Source organism: Neovison vison, chromosome 4 (genome assembly GCF_020171115.1).
Source record: "Neovison vison isolate M4711 chromosome 4, ASM_NN_V1, whole genome shotgun sequence".
In the NCBI taxonomy this organism is placed as follows: Eukaryota; Metazoa; Chordata; class Mammalia; order Carnivora; family Mustelidae; genus Neogale; species Neogale vison.
Window position 1 is genome coordinate 65,477,667 of NC_058094.1, and position 21,466 is coordinate 65,499,132.

Below are 21,466 nucleotides of genomic sequence, written 5' to 3' on the forward strand. Positions count from 1 at the left end.
TCCCTCAGAGCTGGTGTGTCTGGGTCCCACTAACACTATAGAGAACAAGCAGAGCCCACAATAGGCAGATTGTCAGAGCAGATAAGTGCACTGAAAGGAAAAGTGACTCAGACACAACAGCAGAGAATAGGCATCACACATAGGATACACTTTTGAAATGCCAGATTCTGTGAACAGGGGACACTGTATTGCAGGACACTCCAAGACCTCTTTTTTATAAAGTAACTCTTTTCAAGAGCAGAAGATATAGCTGATTTTCTCAACACATGGAAACAGACACAGAAATACAGACAAAATGAGGAGACAGAGAAATTTATCCCAAATATAAGAACAGGACAAGGACATGGCTAGAGTGAAATAGATATAACCAATTTCCATGATAGAGAATTTAAGGCAATGATCAGGAGAGTACTCACTGGATTTGAGACAAGGTGGAGGACATGAATGAAACCCTTAAAACAGAGATAAGGGAAGACATAGAAGAGAGAATGGGCTCAATAAACAAAATGAGAAACGTTCTTGATGGAATGAACACCAGGATAGAAGCAGCAGAAAAACTTAGTGACCTAGAAGACAGAATGGGAAGTAAACTGAAGAAAAGAAATAGGAATTACGCAAAACAATACATTTAAGGAACTCAGTGACTTCAAACATGACATTTGTATTATAAGAGTTCCAGAAAAAAGGGAGTAGGGAGCAGAAAATTTATTTGAAGAAATTATAGCTGAAAACTTCCCTAATCTGGGGAGGGAAACATATTTAGATCCAGGGGGCACAAAAAACTCCCATCAAATCAAAAAAAGGAGACCTACACCAGAACATATATTAAACAGGCAAAATATATGACAGAGACACTATTTTTTTTGTATTTACATTCCTTTATGAAATAGGCAATAGCTATTGTGTCCAGTATTTTTTACGATGTAAAGAGTATTATTTTTTTTCTTATTTTTTCAATTTATTTATTTTCAGAAAAACATTATTCATTATTTTTTCACCACACCCAGTGCTCCATGCAAGCCATGCCCTCTATAATACCCACTACCTAGTACCCCAACCTCCCACACCCCCCCGCCACTTCAAACCCCTCAGATTGTTTTTCAGAGTCCATAGTCTCTCATGGTTTACCGCCCCTTCCAATTTACCCAATTTACCCTTCCAATTTACTCCTCTAAAACACCCCTTGTCCTCCATGCTATTTGTTATGCTCCACAAATAAGTGAAACCATATGATAATTGACTCTCTCTGCTGGACTTATTTCACTCAGCATAATCTCTTCCAGTCCCGTCCATGTTGCTACAAAAGTTGGGTATTCATCCTTTCTGATGGAGGCATAATACTCCATAGTGTATATGGACCACATCTTCCTTATCCATTCATCCGTTGAAGGGCATCTTGGTTCTTTCCATAGTTTGGCGACTGTGGCCATTGCTGCTATAAACATTGGGGTACAGATGGCCCTTCTTTTCACGACATCTGTGTCTATGGGGTCAATACCCAGGAGTGCAATTGCAGGGTCGTAGGGAAGCTCTATTTTTAATTTCTTGAGGAATCTCCACCCTGTTCTCCAAAGAAGCTGCACCAACCTGCATTCCCACCAACAGTGTAAGAGGGTTCCCCTTTCTCCACATCCTCTCCAACACATGTTGTTTCCTGTTTTGTTAATTTTGGCCATTCTAACTGGTGTAAGGTGATATCTCAATGTGGTTTTAATTTGAATCTCCCTGAGGGCTAATGATGATGAGCATTTTTTCATGTGTCTGATAGCCATTTGTATGTCTTGATTGGAGAAGTGTCTGTTCATATCTTCTGCCCATTTTTTGATGTGTTTGCTTGTTTCGTGTGTGTTGAGTTTGAGGAGTTCATTATAGATCCTGGATATCAACCTTTTGTCTGTACTGTCATTTGCAAATATCTTCTCCCATTCCGTGGGTTGCCTCTTTGTTTTTTTCACTGTTTCCTTTGCTGTGCAGAAGCTTTTGATTTTGATGAAGTCCCAGAAGTTTATTTTCGCTTTTGTTTCCTTTGCCTTTGGAGACGTATCTTGAAAGAAGTTGCTGTGGCTGATATCGAAGAGATTACTGCCTATGTTCTCCTCTAGGATTCTGATGGATTCCAGTCTCATGTTGAGGTCTTTTATCCATTTTGAGTTGATCTTTGTGTATGGTGTAAGAGAATGGTCGAGTTTCATTCTTCTACATATAGCTGTCCAGTTTTCCCAGCACCATTTATTGAAGAGACTGTCTTTTTTCCACTGTATATTTTTTCCTGTTTTGTTGAAGATTATTTGACCATATAGTTGAGGGTCCATATCTGGGCTCTCTACTCTGTTCCACTGGTCTATGTGTCTGTTTTTATGCCAGTACCATGCTGTCTTGGTGATCACAGCTTTGTAATAAAGCTTGAAATCAGGTAAGGTGACGCCGCCAGCTTTATTTTTGTTTTTCAACATTTCCGTAGCCATTCGGGGACTCTACTGAATCCATACAAATTTTAGGATTATTTGCTCCAGCTCTTTGAAGAATGGTGGTGGAATATTGATCAGAATGGCATTAAAAATATAGATTGCTCTAGGCCGTATAGACATTTTAACAATGTTTATTCTTCCAATCCAAGAGCATGGAAAGGTCTTCCATCTATTTGTGTCTTCTTCAATTTCTTTCATGAGTGTTCTGTAGTTTCTCGAGTACAGATCCTTTACCTCTTTGGTTAGGTTTATTCCCAGGTATCTTATGGTTCTTGGTGCTATCGTAAATGGAATCGATTCTCTAATTTCCCTTTCTGTATTTTCATTGTTAGTGTATAAGAAAGCCACTGATTTCTGCACATTGACTTTGTATCCTGCCACGTTGCTGAATTGCTGTATGAGTTCTAGTAGTTTGGGGGTGGAGTCTTTTGGGTTTTCCATATAAAGAATCATGTCATCTGCGAAGAGAGAGAGTTTGACTTCTTCATTACCAATTTGGATACGTTTTATTTCTCTCTGTTGTCTGATTGCTGTTGCTAGGACTTCTAGTACTATGTTGAACAAGAGTGGTGAAAGTGGGCATCCTTGTCTTCTTCTTGATCTCAATGGGAAGGCTGCAAGGTTTCTTGCATTGAGCATGATATTTGCTGTGGGTCTTTCATAGATAGATTTGATGAGGTTCAGGAATGTTCCCTCTATCCCTATACTTTGAAGTGTTTTAATCAGGAACGGATGCTGGATTTTGTCAAATGCTTTTTCTGCATCAATAAAGAGGACCATGTGGTTCTTCTCTCTTCTCATATTAATTTGTTGTATCACATTGATTGATTTGCCAATGTTGAACCATCCTTGTAGCCCAGGGATGAATCCCACCTGATCATGGTGGATAAGCTTTTTAATGTGCTGTTGGATCCTGTTGGCTAGGATCTTGTTGAGAATCTTAGCATCCATATCTATCAGTGATACTGGTCTAAAATTCTCCTTTTTGGTAGGGTCCTTGCCTGGTTTGGGGATCAGGGTAATGCTGGCTTCATAAAAAGAGTCTGGAAGTTTTCCTTCTGCTTCAATTTTTTGAAACAGCTTCAGGAGAATAGGTGTTATTTCTTCTTGGAAGGTTTGGTAGAATTCCCCAGGGAATCCGTCAGGTCCTGGGCTCTTGTTTTTTGGGAGCTTTTTGATCACTGATTCAATCTCGTTATTAGATATCGGTCTATTCAGGTTGTCGATTTCTTCCTGGTTCAATTTTGGTAGTTTATATTTTTCCAGGAATGCATCCATTTCATCTAGGTTGCTAAGCTTATTGGCATATAACTGTTCGTAATAACTTCTGATGATTGTTTCCACTTCCTTGGTGTTAGTTGTGATCTCTCCCTTTCCATTCATAATTTTATGAATTTGGGCTTTCTCTCTTTTCTTTTGGATTAGTGTAGCCAGTGGCTTATCGAACTTATTGATTCTTTTAAAAAACCAGCTTCTAGTTTCATTGATACATTCTACTGTATCTCTGGTTTCTCCCTCATTGATCTCAGCTCTAATCTTGATGATTTCCCTTCTTTTTTTTTTAATTTTTTTTCCAATTTATTTATTTTCAGAAAAACAGTATTCATTATTTTTTCACCACACCCAGTGCTCCATGCAAGCTGTGCCCTCTATGATACCCACCACCTGGTACCCCAACCTGCCACCCCCCCGCCACTTCAAACCCCTCAGATTGTTTTTCAGAGTCCATAGGCTCTCATGGTTCATCTCCCCTTCCAATTTACCCAAAAGCACATACCCTCCCCAATGTCCAAAACCCTATCCCCCTTCTCCCAACCCCCCTCCCCCCAGCAACCCACAGTTTGTTTCGTGAGATTAAGAGTCACTTATGGTTTGTCTCCCTCCCTATCCCATCTTGTTTCATGGAGTCTTCTCCTACCCACTGAAGCCCCCATGTTGCATCACCACTCCCTCATATCAGGGAGATCATATGATAGTTGTCTTTCTCCGCTTGACTTATTTCGCTAAGCATGATACGCTCTAGTTCCATCCATGTTGTCGCGAATGGCAAGATTTCATTTCTTTTGATGGCTGCATAGTATTCCATTGTGTATATATACCACATCTTCTTGATCCATTCATCTGTTGATGGACATCTAGGTTCTTTCCATAGTTTGGCTATTGTGGACATTGCTGCTATAAACATTCGGGTGCACGTGCCCCTTTGGATCACTACGTTTGTATCTTTAGGGTAAATTCCCAGTAGTGCAATTGCTGGGTCATAGGGCAGTTCTATTTTCAACATTTTGAGGAACCTCCATGCTGTTTTCCAGAGTGGTTGCACCAGCTTGCATTCCCACCAACAGTGTAGGAGGGTTCCCCTTTCTCCGCATCCTCGCCAGCATCTGTCATTTCCTGACTTGTTGATTTTAGCCATTCTGACTGGTGTGAGGTGATATCTCATTGTGGTTTTGATTTGTATTTCTCTGATGCCGAGTGATATGGAGCACTCTTACATGTGTCTGTTGGCCATCTAGATGTCTTCTTTGCAGAAACGTCTGTTCATGTCCTCTGCCCATTTCTTGATTGGATTATTTGTTCTTTGGGTGTTGAGTTTGTTAAGTTCTTTATAGATTTTGGACACTAGTCCTTTATCTGATATGTCGTTTGCAAATATCTTCTCCCATTCTGTCAGTTGTCTTTTGGTTTTGTTAACTGTTTCCTTTGCTGTGCAAAAGCTTTTGATTTTGATGAAATCCCAAATGTTCATTTTTGCCCTTGCTTCCCTTGCCTTTGGCGATGTTCCTAGGAAGATGTTGCTGCGGCTGAGTTCGAAGAGGTTGCTGCCTGTGTTCTCCTCAAGGATTTTGATGGATTCCTTTCTCACATTGAGGTCCTTAATCCATTTTGAATCTATTTTTGTGTGTGGTGTAAGGAAATGGTCCAATTTCATTTTTCTGCACGTGGCTGTCCAATTTTCCCAACACCATTTATTGAAGAGGCTGTCTTTTTTCCATTGGACATTCTTTCCTGCTTTGTCGAAGATTAGTTGACCATAGAGTTGAGGGTCTATTTCTGGGCTCTCTATTCTGTTCCATTGGTCTATGTGTCTGTTTTTGTGCCAGTACCATGCTGTCTTGATGATGACAGCTTTGTAATAGAGCTTGAAGTCCGGAATTGTGATGCCACCAACTTTGGCTTTGTTTTTCAATATCCCTTTGGCTATTCGAGGTCTTTTCTGGTTCCATATAAATTTTAAAATTATTTGTTCCATTTCTTTGAAAAAGATGGATGGTACTTTGATAGGAATTGCATTAAATGTGTAGATTGCTTTAGGTAGCATAGACATTTTCACAATATTTATTCTTCCAATCCAGGAGCATGGAACATTTTTCCATTTCTTTGTGTCTTCCTCAATTTCTTTCATGAGTACTTTATAGTTTTCTGAGTATAGATTCTTAGTCTCTTTGGTTAGGTTTATTCCTAGGTATCTTATGGTTTGGGGTGCAATTGTAAATGGTATTGACTCCATAATTTCTCTTTCTTCTGTCTTGTTGTTGGTGTAGAGAAATGCAACTGATTTCTGTGCATTGATCTTATATCCTGACACTTTACTGAATTCCTGTATAAGTTCTAGCAGTTTTGGAGTGGAGTCTTTTGGGTTTTCCACATAGAGTATCATATCATCTGCGAAGAGTGATAATTTGACTTCTTCTTTGCCGATTTGGATGCCTTTAATTTCCTTTTGTTGTCTGATTGCTGAGGCTAGGACTTCTAGTACTATGTTGAATAGCAGTGGTGATAATGGACATCCCTGCCGTGTTCCTGACCTTAGTGGAAAAGCTTTCAGTTTTTCTCCATTGAGAATGATATTTGCAGTGGGTTTTTCATAGATGGCTTTGATGATATTAAGGTATGTGCCCTCTATCCCTACACTTTGAAGGGTTTTGATCAGGAAGGGATGCTGCACTTTGTCAAATGCTTTTTCAGCATCTATTGAGAGTATCATATGGTTCTTGTTCTTTCTTTTATTGATGTGTTATATCACATTGACTGATTTGCGGATGTTGAACCAACCTTGCAGCCCTGGGATAAATCCCACTTGGTCGTGGTGAATAATCCTTTTAATGTACTGTTGAATCCTATTGGCTAGTATTTTGGTGAGAATTTTCGCATCTGTGTTCATCAAGGATATTGGTCTATAGCTCTCTTTTTTGATGGGATCCTTGTCTGGTTTTGGGATCAAGGTGATGCTGGCCTCATAAAATGAGTTTGGGAGTTTTCCTTCCATTTCTACTTTTTGGAACAGTTTCAGGAGAATAGGAATTAGTTCTTCTTTAAATGTTTGGTAGAATTCCCACGGGAAGCCATCTGGCCCTGGGCTTTTGTTTGTTTGGAGATTTTTAATGACTGTTTCAATCTCCTTACTGGTTATGGGTCTGTTCAGGCTTTCTATTTCTTCCTGGTTCAATTTTGGTAGTTTATATGTTTCTAGGAATGCATCCATTTCTTCCAGATTGTCAAATTTGTTGGCGTAGGGTTGCTCATAGTATGTTCTTATAATAGTTTGTATTTCTTTGGTGTTAGTTGTGATCTCTCCTCTTTCATTCATGATTTTATTTATTTGGGTCCTTTCTCTTTTCTTTTTGATAAGTCTCGCCAAGGGTTTATCAATTTTATTAATTCTTTCAAAGAACCAGCTCCTAGTTTCGTTGATTTGTTCTATTGTTTTTTTTGGTTTCTATTTCATTGATTTCTGCTCTGATCTTTATGATTTCTCTTCTCCTGCTGGGCTTAGGGTTTCTTTCTTGTTCTTTCTCCAGCTCCTTTAGGTGTAGGGTTAGGTTGTGTACCTGAGACCTTTCTTGTTTCTTGAGAAAAGCTTGTACCGCTATATATTTTCCTCTCAGGACTGCCTTTGTTGTGTCCCACAGATTTTGAACTGTTGTATTTTCATTATCATTTGTTTCCATGATTTTTTTCCAATTCTTCTTTAATTTCCCGGTTGACCCATTCATTCTTTCGAAGAATGCTGTTTAGTCTCCATGTATTTGTGTTCTTTCCAAACTTCCTCTTGTGGTTGAGTTCTAGCTTCAGAGCATTGTGGTCTGAAAATATGCAGGGAATGATCCCAATCTTTTGATACCGGTTGAGTCCCGATTTAGGACCGAGGATGTGATCTATTCTGGAGAATGTTCCATGTGCACTAGAGAAGAATGTGTATTCTGTTACTTTGGGATGAAATGTTCTGAATATATCTGTGATGTCCAACTTTGATGATTTCCCTTCTTATGTGTGGAGTTGGTTTGATTTGTTGTTGATCCTCCAGTTCTTTAAGGTGTAGAGACAGCTGGTGTGTTCTGGATTTTTCAAATTTTTTGAGTGAGGCTTGGATGGCTATGTATTTTCCCCTTAGGACCGCCTTTGCTGTATCCCATGGGTTTTGGACCGAAGTGTCTTCATTCTCATTGGTTTCCATGAGTTGTTTCAGTTCTTCTTTGATCTCCTGGTTGATCCAAGCATTCTTAAGCAAGGTGGTCTTTAGCTTCCAGGTGTTTGAGTTCCTTCGGAACTTTTCCTTGTGATTGAGCTCCAGTTTCAAAGCATTGTGATCTGAGAATATGCAGGGAATAATCTCAGTCTTTTGGTATTGGTTGAGTCCTGATTTGTGACCCAGTATGTGGTCTATTCTGGAGAAGGTTCCACTGCACTTGAGAAGAATGAGTATTCTATTGTTTTAGGGTGGAATGTTCTGTATATATCTATGAGGTCCATCTGGTCCAATGTGTCGTTCAATGCTCTTGTTTCTTTATTGATTTTCTGCTTCGATGATCTAATTCTGAAAGAGGTGTGTTAAGATCTCCTATGATTAGTGTATTCATATCAATATGACTCTTTATCTTGATTAACAGTTTTCTTAAGTAACTGGCTGCTCCCATATTGGGAGCATAGATATTTACAATTGTTAGATCATCTTGGTGGATAGTCCCTTTAAGGATTATGTAGTGTCCTTCTGTATCTCTGATTACAGTCTTTAGTTTGAAGTCTAATTTATCTGATATGAGAATCGCTACCCCAGCCTTCTTTTGAGTCCCATTGGCATGAAAGATGCCTCTCCATCCCTTCACTTTCAGTCTGCGTGTATCTTTAGGTTCAAAATGGGTCTCTTGTAGACAGCATATGGATGGGTCCTGTCGTTTTATCCAATCTGCAACCCTGTGCCGTTTTATGGGTGCATTTAGGCCATTCACATTGAGAGTGATTATTGATAGATACGTTTTTATTGACATCGAGTTACCTTTGAAGTCTTTCTTTCTGTAGACTGTCTCTATATTTCTGTTCAATGCTATTCTTGGGATTTTTTCTCTTTTATAGAACCCCCCTTTATATTTCCTGCAGTGTCGGCTTGGTGGTTACATCGTCTTTTAAGCCTTGCCGGTCTTGGAAACTCTTTATCTCTCCATCCATTTTGAATGTCAGTCTTGCTGGATAAAGTATTCTTGGCTGCATGTTCTTCTCATTTAGTGCCCTGAATATATCTTGCCAGCCTCTTCTGGCTTGCCAGGTCTCTGTGGAAAGGTCTGACGTTATTCTGATGGGCTTCCCTCTGTACGTAAGGAGCCTCTTTGCCCTGGCAGCTTTCAAGAGATTATACCTACAATTATAATTCCTCAGTTTGACTATCTGGTGTCGTGATGTTTTATTGGAATGTATAATCTTGGGTGGAGACCGTTCAGCCTCTAGTACATGAACGCTGGTTTCATTGTCGAGATTCGGAAAGTTTTCATGAAGGACTTGTTCCACGATATCTTCTAGACTTCTTTCTTTCTCCTCCCCTTCAGGGATTCCAATAATTCTGACGTTGGAACACTTCATGGCATCATTTATTTCCCTGATTCTGTTTTCATGGTTTCTAAGCTGTTTGTTCCAGGCTTCCTCCTGATCCTTTCTCTCTATCTGTTTGTCTTCCAGATCACTAAGTCTATCTTCTGTCTCAGTTACCCTAGCTTTGAGAGAGTTTAGATTAGGTTGGAACTCATTGAGAGTACTGTGGACCTCCTCCCTGGTAGCTTTAAGCTCCGCCCTAACATTGTGAACATCCTGTCTGGTCACTTTCAGTTCGGCGTAATCAATTCTGTTTGGTCATCCATGTCTTTCTCCAACCTAGCTATTGCCTGGATAATTGTTAGCCTGAATTCTCTTTCCGACATATTGTCTTGTTGATAGCCGTTAGCTCTGTTGCAGAAGGTCCATCCTCTGTATTTTTCTTCTGTTGGGCATTCCTCCTCCTATTCATTTTGGTGGGAGATGACTGAACAGATGTAGCTGGATGTATCAACTCTGGTGCAGTCAAGGTGCACCCTGCAACACTTCTGAGCAATCAGGATTCCCCACCCAAACAAGAGACCAAAGAAAAGCAAAAGAAAAAGAAAAAGAGAAAAAAAAAAAAGGAAAAAAGAAAAAGAAAAAAAAAAAAGAAAAAAGAGAGAGAGAGAGAGACAGGAAAGAAAGGGAAGGTGAAAAAGAAGGTTCAGCCCAGATGGGCCCTAAGGTAAGATTTATGAAGTAGACAAACAAAAAGAGATAAAAAGACTGATACAATTATATGGCAAGAGAAAAAAATATATATATGCAAATAAAGAAAGAACCTCTTCAAAGAGAACCACAAGTGTAAAATTTATATGCTATCAGGACAAACACAAAAAACACTGAAACACGTGGAAGAAGATGGGAGAGTTCTTATAAATTCTCAGTGTGTGCGAGGAAGGTTGTTTTGCTTCTTCCTGGATGTTTCTTGATACCTTTGTTAAAGGACTCAACTTTCCTAAGATAAAGGGGATTAAAAATTGGTTTACCTATAGGGGTAGTATTGATTGGGGAAAGGGGATTACTTTGAAGTTAACTCTATATGAATATTAGAGGATAAAAATTAAAAGGAATATACTAGACTAAAATTAAAAGAAAAGAAATTCAAAAAATAAAAATGCAAAAGAAAAACATAAGTGTATGTACCAAAAAGTTCAGGTTAGAAAGTTATTATGAAATTTGATGTACTGTACAGCTTGCTGTGATGGTAAATAGGTTACAAAAATTACCTATGTGTAAAAAACAACAACAAAAATATGAACCGGAATAGTGGAAACAAGTGAACAATACAAGTTTTCCTATGAAGTAATGGTGGTTCTCTTGTCCTTTTTTTTTTCTTTCTTGGTTTGTTTTCTGGGGGAGGGGCCTGCCAAGGGGGTTGTCAGTCAATGATGTTTCCTGAGTTGAGTCCCCCCGCCCCCCTCAGGGGGGTGGGCTCTGGGGAAACGGGTTTTTTTCAGGCTTTTGTTCTCTGGCGGTTTTTATGCTTGTTCACTTTTTTTTCCTCTCACCTTGACCGCCTTTGATGGTTTTTGTAATATTAGAAGAAATCCAACTGTACCCTGATCTCCCTCTCAGAGAGAAGCCTCAGTCTGGGTGCAGAAGCTGAATAAATTCCCCCTTGGACGCTGGCAGAGCAGGTTCCAAGTTGCAGACCCTAGGGGTGCAGGATCTTTTGCTCGTACCCAAAGCCAAGGCAGTGGCGGCTGTCTGGGAGCTCCCGACCACCAGAGAGGTTCCAAGCAGCGATCGCACACTGAGATTTTGCTGCCGGCCCAGGCTGGGAGTGCCCGGCTTGTGCGCACCTCTTTTCAGAGGGGGCTGTGGGTCGGGCGCGCGTCTGGGACACTGAGAACGGGGCGCTGGTCTGTAAGCCCCAGGCTGGGCTTTTGCGCACCTCTGTCAGGGGAAGAGTTTCGGGCGCGCGGCTTAGGTTTTGAAACAATGGCGTGGGTCAAAGAGTGCCGGCCGGGCCTTTGTAACTCAGGGGATTAAGAGGGATAGGCTGGGCTTTTGCGCTCCTCTGTCGGGGAAGATTTTCAGGTGCGCGGCTTAGGCTTTGGCGCAGGTCAAAGAGTCCCGGCCGAGCCTTTGTAACTCGGGGAGCATAAGGGACGTGCCCGTGTATCTCAAGCTTTGTGGTAGGGCTAGCGCTCGTTCTGCAGACCGGCGCAGCTCTCGTCCCTTCACAGGAGCCAGAACCCACCCATTCTCGGGCACGCTGGCGGCTTAGGGATCAAGAGCGATTTCTCCACCACACTCTCTCTGCCTCCACGCCGGGGAGGCTGTCTGGGACCGGGGACTTAAGCCCCTGTCCCTAGCCGCCCTGATTCCCACAATTTCCCCCCGCGATCCTTTGCTCTTTTGGAGTGCTTTCAACCAGTCTCCAAGTTAATGCTGGTCCCCAGACGCAGGGCACTCTCGCTCGTATTGGGGTATTACTTTCCCACCGGTCGCCTCTGGTGGCTCCCTCCCCCTTTTGTTTATCTTCTGATATCAGTCCGCAGTTCCCATTCCGCTTTACCTGCCCACTGGCGTCTTCTGCCCCTGTAGAGATCCAGACGTGTATAATTCTGATCTCAGGATGATTTCATGGGTGATCGGAGTTCTTTGGTAGGTAATCAGCTCATTTTGGGGTACAGGCTGAAAAGGCGCCTCCTCCTAGTTCCCCGCCATCTTGTCCCCCCCCAAAGACAATATTTTAAAAGCAATAAGACAAAAGAAGTCAATAACTTACAAACGAAAACTCATAAGGCTAGCAGGAGATTTTTCAACAAATTTTACAAGCCAGAGTAGAGTGGCATGATATATCCAAAATGATGAATGGGAAAAATCTGCAGCCAAGAACACTCTATCCAGCAGGACTACCATTCGGAATAGAAGGAGGGATAAGGAGTTTCCCCAGCAAAAACTAGGAGTTCATGACCACTAAACCAGTCCTGCAAGAAATATTAAAGGGGATTCGTTGAGTGAAAAGGAAACCCCAAAAGTGACAATACAGAGGTAAGGAAACACAAAAGTAGTAAATATGATTCTTTCCTCTTAAAAAAAACAAAAACAAAACAAAACAAAAACCACAGAGTCAACTCACAGAATAAAAGGATATAAAATATAAACATAGACATAAAATGTGGGGAGGTAAGGAGCAAAGAATGGTCATAAAGTTAAATGACAACCAACTTAATGTAGAAAGAGAAGGATTAGAGAAAAACTTCAAAAATATAACAAGCAATAAAATGGTAATAAATACAAATCAATAATTATTTTGAATGTAAGTGGACTAAATGCTCCAATCAAAAGACATAGAGGATTGAAAAAAAAATAGAATGGATTGGGGAAAAAAGAAAAAAAGACCCATCTATATACTGCTATAGGAGACTCATTTTAGGCCTAGACACCTGCAGATTGAAAGGGTATGGAGAAACGTTTATCATGCAAATGGATGTCAAAGGAAGTTGGAGTAGCAATACTTATTTCAGATAAAATAGACCTTAAAGTTTTATTTTAGAGACAGAGCATGTGTGAGAAGGGGAAAGGGTGGAGGGAGAGAATCTCAAGTGGTCTCTCTGCTGAGTGCAGAGCCTGATGTGGGGCTCAATCCCACCACTGCAAGATCATGAGCTGAATTGAAATCAAGATTCAGATGCTCCACCAACTAAGCCAGCCAGATGCCACCAGACAAAAAACCTTAAATCAATGACTATAATAAGAGATAAAGAAGAATACTATATAATCATAAAAGGGACATTCCAACAAGAAGATATAAGTCATAAATATTTATGCACCAAACAGGGGAACACTCAAATATATAAAACAGTAACAAAGGAGCTAATAATAATAGGGGGCTTTAAACAAACCTTTTACAGCAATCGTCAGATCTTATAAATGGGATCAAGGAAACAATGGCTTTGAATGACCCACTGGAATAGGATATTTTGAATATATCTGTTAAATAGATATATCTTAAAAGAAAACACATTCTTTTCAAGTGTACCACACAGAACATTTTCTAGAACATCACATGCTGGTTCACAAAATAAGCTTCCACAAATTCAGGAAGATCAAAGTCCTACCATGCATTTTTTTACTGACCACAATGCTATGAAGCTAGACGTTAACCACAAGAAAAAAATCTGCAAAGAACACAAATACATGGAGTTTAACATGCTTTACTGAACAATGAATAGGTCAACCAGGAAATAGAAACAGAAATAAAGTACATGGAAACAAATGAAAGTGAAAACACAATGGTCCAAAACCTCTGTATGCAGTAAAACAATTCTTTTTTTTTTTCAATTTATTTATTTTCAGAAAAACATTATTCATTATTTTTTCACCACACCCAGTGCTCCATGCAAGCCGTGCCCTCTATAATACCCACCACCCGGTACCCAAACCTCCCACCCCCCCCCGCCACTTCAAACCCCTCAGATTGTTTTTCAGAGTCCATAGTCTCTCATGGTTTACCGCCCCTTCCAATTTACCCAAATTCCCTACTACTCTCTAACGCCCCGTGTCCTCCATGCTATTTGTTATGTTCCACAAATAAGTGAAACCATATGATAATTGACTCTCTCTGCTTGACTTATTTCACTCAGCATAATCTCTTCCAGTCCCGTCCATGTTGCTACAAAATTTGGGTATTCATCCTTTCTGATGGAGGCATAATACTCCATAGTGTATATGTACCACATCTTCCTTATCCATTCATCCGTTGAAGGGCATCTTGGTTCTTTCCATAGTTTGGCGACTGTGGCCATTGCTGCTATAAATATTGGGGTACAGATGGCCCTTCTTTTCACGACATCTGTAAGCTTCTACACAGCAAAGGAAACAGTCAAGAAAACAAAGAGGCAACCCACGGAATGGGAGAAGATATTTGCAAATGACAGTACAGACAAAAGGTTGATATCCAGGATCTATAATGAACTCCTCAAACTCAACCCACACGAAACAGGCAAACACATCAAAAAATGGGCAGAAGATATGAACAGACACTTCTCCAATGAAGACATACAAATGGCTATCAGACACATGAAAAAATGCTCATCATCATTAGCCCTCAGGGAGATTCAAATTAAAACCACATTGAGATATCACCTTACACCAGTTAGAATGGCCGAAATTAACAAAACGGGAAACAACATGTGTTGGAGAGGATGTGGAGAAAGGGGAACCCTCTTACACTGTTGGTGGGAATGCAAGTTGGTGCAGCCTCTTTGGAGAACAGTGTGGAGATTCCTCAAGAAATTAAAAATAGAGCTTCCCTATGACCCTGCAATTGCACTCCTGGGTATTTACCCCAAAGATACAGTAAAACAATTCTAAGAGGCAACAATATAGCAATACAGGCTTATATCAAGAAGCAAGAAAAATCTCAAACAACCTCACCTTACATGTAGAGAAAAGGGACAACAAACAAAGCCTAAAGGCAGCAGAAGGAAAGAAATAAGGAGTAGAACAGAAATAAAATAGCAATTTTAAAAGTTAAATAGATGAAATCAAGAAATGCTTCTTTGAAAAAAAAATAAAATTGATAAACCTCTAGATAGACTTATTAAGAAAAAAGAGAAGGAGCTCAAAATCACAAGTGAGGAGAAACAACAACCAACATCACAGAAATATAAACAATTCTAAGAGAAAATTATTAAAACCCATATGCCAACAAATTGGGCAACCTTAAAGAAATGGGTAAATTCCTAGAAACATATAAACTACCAAAACGGATATAGGCAGAAATAGAAAATTAGGAAAGACTGATAACCAGCAAAGAAATTGAATCAGTAATCAAAAATCTTCTGACAAACAAAAATCCAGGACAAAATGGCTTCACAGATGAATTCTACCAAACATTTAAAGAAGAGTTAATACCCCTTCTTCTCAAACCATTCCATGAAATAGAAAAGGAAGGAAAGCTTCCAAATTCTATGAGTTGTAATTCTATTACCTTGATACCAAGACCAGATAAAGATATCACCTATAGGTAAACCAATACCTAATCCCCCCTTATCTTAGGAAAGTTGAGTCCTTTAACAAAGATATCAAGATACATCCAGGAAGAATCAAAACAACCTTCCTCACCCACACTGAGAATTTACAACCACTCTCCCATCTTTTTCTTCCACCAGTATTTCTGTGTTTTTGTGTTTGTCCTGATAGTATATAAATCTTACACTCAGGGCTCTTTTTGACAAGGTTCTTCCTTTATTTGCATATATATATATATATGCAAATATATATATTTTTTTTTCTCTTGCCATATACTTTTATCAGTCTTTGTTTGTCTGTGTCTGTTTGTATACTTCATAAATCTTACCTTGGGGCCCATTTGGGCTAAACCTTCTCCTTTATCCCACCTTTCTTTCCTGTCTCTCTCCCTCTCTCTCTCTTTTTTTCCTTTCCCTTTTCCTCTCATTTGGGTGGGGAACCCTGATTGCTCAGAAGCATTGCAGGGTGCACCTTGACTGCACCACAGTCGATACACCCAGCTACACCCGTTCAGCCATCTCTCACCAAAATGACTAGGAGGAGTCAGAAGAGAAATACAGAGGATGGACTTTCTGCAACAGAGCTAATGGCTATCCACATAGATAATATGTCGGAAAGAGAATTCAGGCTAACAATTATCCAAGCAATAGCTAGGTTGGAGAAAGCCATGGATGACCAAACAGAATTGATTAGGGCCAAACTGAAAACGACCAGAGATCATGTTTTCAATAGTAGGGAAGAGCTGAAAGCTACCAGGGATGAGCTTCACAATGCTCTCAATGAGTTACAATCTAATCTAAATTCTCTCAACGCTAGAGTAACTGAGACAGAAGATAGAATTAGTGATCTGGATGACAAACAGATAGAGAGGAAGGATCAGGAGGAAGCCTGGAACAAACAGCTTAGAAGCCACGAAAACAGAATCAGGGAAATAAATGATGCCATGAAACTTTCCAACATCAGAATTATTGGAATCCCTGAAGGGGAGAAGAAAGAAAGAAGTCTAGAAGATATAGTGGAACAAGTTCTTCGTGAAAATTTTCCAAATCTCGTGAAGGGAACCAGCATTTATGTACTAGAGGCTGAAAGGTGTCCCCCCAAGATTACAGATTCTCGAAAGTCCTTGAGACACCTAATAGTAAGAATGAAGAATTATAATTGTAGGCAGAACCTCTTGAAAGCAGTTACGATTCAGGGCACTGAATGAGAAGAACATGCAGCTAAGAATACTTTATCCAGCAAGACTGACATTCAAAACGGATGGAGAGATAAAGAGTTTCCAGGACCAGCAAGGCTTAAAAGACTATGCACCCTCCAAGCTCATACTACAGGAAATATTAAGGGGGCTTCTTTAAAGGAGGAAAAAGCCCAAGGTTACAGATTCTCGAAAGTCCTTGAGACACCTAATAGTAAGAATGAAGAATTATAATTGTAGGCAGAACCTCTTGAAAACAGTTACGATTCACGGCACTGAATGAGAAGAACATGCAGCTAAGAATACTTTATCCAGCAAGACTGACATTCAAAATGGATGGAGAGATAAAGAGTTTCCAGGACCAGCAAGGCTTAAAAGACTATGCAACCGCCAAGCTCATACTGCAGGAAATATTAAGGGGGCTTCTTTAAAGGAGGAAAAAGCCCAAGGATAGCATTGAACAGAAATATAGAGACAGTCTACAGAAAGAAAGACTTCAAAGGTAACATGATGTCAATAAATACATATCTATCAATAATCACCCTCAATGTGAATGGCCTAAATGTGCCCATAAAACAGCACAGGGTTGCAGACTGGATAAAACAACAGGACCCATCCATATGTTGTCTACAAGAGACCCATTTTGAACCTAAAGATACACGCAGACTGAAAGTGAAGGGATGGAGAGGCATCTTTCATGCCAATGGGCCTCAAAAAAAGGCTGGGGTAGCGATTATCGTATCAGACAAATTAGATTTTAAACTAAAGACTGTAGTCAGAGATCCAGAAGGACACTACATCATTTTTAAAGGGATTATCCACCAAGATGATCTAACAATTGTAAATATCTGTGCTCCCAATATGGGAGAAGCCAATTACATAAGGAAACTGTTAATCAAGATAAAGAGTCATACTGATATGAATACACTAATCATTGGAGATCTTAACACACCTCTCTCAAAAATAGATCATCGAAGAGAAAATCAGTAAAGGAACAAAAGCATTGAATGACACATTGGACCAGATGGACCTCATAGATATATACAGAACATTCCAACCTAAAACAACAGAATACTCATTCTTCTCAAGTGCAATGGAACCTTCTCCAGAATAGACCACATACTGGGTCACAAATCAGGACTCAACCGATTCCAAAAGACTGAGATTATTCCCTGCATATTCTCAGATCACAATGCTTTGAAACTGGAGCTCAATCACAAGGAAAAGTTCTGAAGGAACTGAAACACCTGGAAGCTAAAGACCACCTTGCTTAAGAATGCTTGGATCAACCAGGAGATCAAAGAAGAACTGAAACAATTCATGGAAACCAATGAGAATGAAGACACTTCAGTCCAAACCCTATGGGATACAGCAAAGGCGGTCCTAAGGGGGAAGTACATAGTAATCCAAGCCTCCGTCAAAAAAATTGAAAAATCCAGAATACACCAGCTCTCTTCACACCTTAAGGAACTGTAGAATCAACAACAAATCATACCAATTAAGAAGGGAAATAATCAAGATTAGAGCTGAGATCCAAGAGGTAGAAGCCAGAGATACAGTAGAACGTATCAATGAAACTAGAAGCTGGTTTTTTGAAAGAATCAATAAGATCGATAAGTCACTGGCCACACTAATCCAAAAGAAAAGAGAGAAAGCCCAAATTCATAAAAAATCATGAATGAAAAGGGAGAAATCACAACTAACACCAAGGAAGTAGAAACAATCATCAGAAGTTATTACGAACAGTTATATGCCAATAAGCTAAGCAACCTAGATGAAATGGATGCATTCCTGGAAAACTATGAACTCCCAAAATTGAATCAGGAAGACATTGACAACCTGAATAGACCCAATTCTAGTAACGAGATTGAAGCGGTGATTAAAAACCTCCCAAAAAACAAGATCCCAGGACCTGATGGATTCCCTGGGGAATTCTAACAAACTTTCAAAGAAGAAATAACACCTATTCTCCTGAAGCTGTTTCAAAAAATTGAAGCAGAAGGAAAACTTCCAGACTCTTTCTATGAAGCCAGCATTATCCTGATCCCCAAACCAGGCAAAGACCCTACCAAAAAGGAGAATTTCAGACCAATATCACTGATGAATATGGATTCTAAGATTCTCAACAAGACCCTAGCAGACAGGATCCAACAGCACATTAAAAAGATTATCCACCATGATCAGGTGGGATTCATCCCTGGGCTACAAGGATGGTTCAACATTCGCAAATCAATCAATGTGATACAACAAATTAATATGAGAAGAGAGAAGAACCACATGGTCCTCTCAATTGATGCAGAAAAAATTTTGACAAAATCCAGCATCCGTTCCTGATTAAAACGCTTCAAAGTATAGGGATAGAGGGAACATTCCTGAACCTCATCAAATCTATCTATGAAAGATCCACAGCAAATATTATGCTCAATGGGAAAAAGCTTGCGTCCTTCCTGTTGAGATCAGGAACACGACAAGGATGCCCACTCTCACCACTCTTGTTCAACATAATATTAGAAGTCCTAGCAACAGCAATCAGACAACAAAGAGAAATAAAAGGTATCCAAATTGGTAATGAAGAAGTCAAACTCTCTCTCTTCGCAGATGACATGATTCTTTATATGGAAAACCCAAAAGACTCCACCCCCAAACTACTAGAACTCATACAGCAATTCAGCAACGTGGCAGGATACAAAGTCAATGTGCAGAAATCAGTGGCTTTCTTATACACTAACAATGAGAATACATAAAGGGAAATTAGAGAATCGATTCCATTTACTATAGCACCAAGAACCATAAGATACCTGGGAATAAACCTAACCAAAGAGGTAAAGGATCTGTACTCGAGGAACTACAGAACACTCATGAAAGAAATTGAAGAAGACACAAATAGATGGAAGACCATTCCATGCTCTTGGATCGGAAGAATAAACATCGTTAAAATGTCTATACTGCCTAGAGCAATCTATACTTTTAATGCTATTCCGATCAATATTCCACCACCTTTCTTCAAAGAGCTGGAGCAAATAATCCTAAAATTTGTATGGAATCAGAAGAGACCCCGAATGGCTAAGGAAATGTTGAAAAACAAAATAAAACAGGGGGCATCACACTACCTGATTTCAAGCTTTACTACAAAGCTGTGATCACCAAGACAGCATGGTACTGGCATAAAAACAGACACATAGACCAGTGGAACAGAGTAGAGAGCCCAGATATGGACCCTCAACTCTATGGTCAATTAATCTTCGACAAAACAGGAAAAAATATACAGTGGAAAAAAGACAGTCTCTTCAATAAATGGTGCTGGAAAACTGGACAGCTATATGTAGAAGAATGAAACTCGACCATTCTCTTACACCGTACACAAAGATAAACTCAAAATGGATAAAAGACCTCAATGTGTGACAGGAATCCATCAGAATCCTAGAGGAGAACATAGGCAGTAATCTCTTCAATATCAGCCACAGCAAGTTCTTCCAAGATATGTCTCCAAAGTCAAAGGAAACAAAAGCAAAGATGAACTTTTGGGACTTCATCAAAATCAAAAGCTTCTGCACAGCAAAGGAAACAGTCAAGGAAACAAAGAGGCAGCCCATGGAATGGGAGAAGATATTTACAAATGACAGTACAGACAAAAGGTTGATATCCAGGATCTATAATGAACTCCTCAAACTCAACACACACAAAACAGACAATCATATCAAAAAATGGGCAGAAGATATGGACAGACACTTCTCCAATCAAGACATACAAATGGCTATCAGACACATGAAAAAATGTTCATCATCACTAGCCATCAGGGAGATTCAAATTAAAACTACATTGAGATATCACCTTACACCAGTTAGAATAGCCAAAATTAGCAAACTGGAAACAACATGTGTTGGAAGGGATGTGGCAAAATGGGAACCCTCTTACACTGTTGGTGGGAATGCAAGTTGGTGCAGCCTCTTTGGAGAACAGTATGGAGCTTCCCCAAGAAATTAAAAATAGAACTTCCCTATTACCCTGCCACTGCAATCCTGGGTATTTACCCCAAAGACACAGATGTAGTGAAAAGAAGGGCCATCTGTACCCCAATGTTTAGAGCAGCAATGGCCACGGTCGCCAAACTGTGAAAAGAACCAAGATGCCCATCGACGGACGAATGGATAAGGAAGATGTGGTCCATATACACTATGGAGTATTATGCCTTCATTATTCTCTGTCATTTGGTCTTCTATATTGCTAATCTTTCTTCATCCTAATTTATCCTAGCAGTAAGAGCCTCCATTTTTGATTGCACCTCATTAATAGCTTTTTTTATTTCAGCTTGGTTAGAAATTAGTTCTTTTATTTTCCAGAAAGGGCTTTTATTTCTCCAGAGAGGGTTTCTCTAATATCTTCCATGCCTTTTTTGAGCCCAGCTAGAACCTTGAGAATCGTCATTCTGAACTCTAGATCTGACATATTACCAATGTCTGTATTGATTAGGTCCCTAGCCTTTGGTACTGCCTCTTATTCTTTTTTTTGTGGTAAGTTTTTCCGCCTTGTCATTTCATCCAGATAAGAGTATATGAGGGAGTAAATAAAATACTAGTATTCTCTGTATATTTTTATACCACAATGTTCTGAAGCTAGAACTCAATCACAAGAGGAAATTTGGAAAGAACACAAATACATGGAGACTAAACAGCATCCTTCTAAAGAATGAATGGGTCAACCAGGAAATTAAAGAAGAATTGAAAAAATTCATGGAAACAAATGATAATGAAAACACAACGGTCCAAATCTGTAGGACACAGCAAAGGCAGTCCTGAGAGGAAAATATATAGCAGTACAAGCCTTTCTCAAGAAACAAGAAAGATCTCAAATACACAACCTAACCCTACACCTAAAGGAGCTGGAGAACGAACAAGAAAGAAAGCCTAAACCCAGCAGGAAAAGAGAAATAATGAACATCAGAGAGAAATCAATGAAATAGAAACTGAAA